Here is a 1,148-nt window from a genome sequence, read left to right on the forward strand (position 1 = left end):
GATATCCTATATCCTTCATGTTCGCTGCCTTTCGCAACAACGCAACTATCAGCCTCCTTGCATTATGGCTATGGATGAAACGCCTGTATGGGATGATATGGTCTCCGACACTACTGTCGATAAAGTAGGAGCTACATCCGTCAATTTGAAGACGACAGGACACGAAAAAGTCATGTTCACAGTATGCATATCTGCTCGAGCTGACATGACAAAATTAAAACCGTTTATTGTGTTTCGTGGCGCAAAGCGAGAGTCAAAGAAGCTAAACGAAGATTATAAGCATAAATGCGTTATAGCCACATCAGCCAATGCCTGGATGAATGAAGAACCCTGAACCCTGAACCCTGAACTGGGTGAGAAGCGTTCTTGGAGCGTTTTCTTTTAATAGACGCCTACTGGCGTGGGATTTTTACGAATGTCACATGATGCAAAGCGTAAAGGAAGCACTTTCCAGAATCAATGTTGACCAGGTCATGATTCCCGGTGTTTGTACAAGGTATGTACAGGCGCCAGATGTAAGCTGGAACAAACCGTTCAAGGCATTAGTTGCTGAGCAGTATGATGAATGGATGGCTAGTGGTGTTCAAGAATACACAGAAGCTGGAAACATGCGACTGCCATCAAGAAAGACCATCCTGGAATGGGTATTGACCACCTGGTCTCGGCTATTTGCAGATGTCATTTAGCACTGAAAAGTATAGGCGCTATATAAATATTTATTTATTATTTATTATTATTATTTCAAAGTCATTCAAGTCATGTGCGTTAAATCTGGCAGTTGATGGAACAGAAGATTCAATGATTCATTGCTTCAAGAAAGGACAACCTTGCGAAGCAGGATCAGACCAGCTCCAAGCGCAACTCACCGTATTGGATGAGCCCAACCTCCCAAACCCTTTCATTGTCATCACGGATTCGGATGTAGAAGAGGCCAACGATGCCAACTTGTTAGTTGCAATTGACCCAGATGACGATGATGACATTGATGTCGAACTATTAGTATTATAATCTCTAGGCTGAGTTACATTCAGTAGCGCATATTAAAGTTGTCTCATGCTCACAAACTTGTTAAAGTTTCAGTTAAATTGAAATAAACGCCCCTCTCTAATAAACGCCTCATATCTATTAAACGCCCTCCCTAGAACCCC

This window comes from Montipora capricornis, chromosome 4, assembly GCF_036669925.1.
Source record: "Montipora capricornis isolate CH-2021 chromosome 4, ASM3666992v2, whole genome shotgun sequence".
In the NCBI taxonomy this organism is placed as follows: Eukaryota; Metazoa; Cnidaria; class Anthozoa; order Scleractinia; family Acroporidae; genus Montipora; species Montipora capricornis.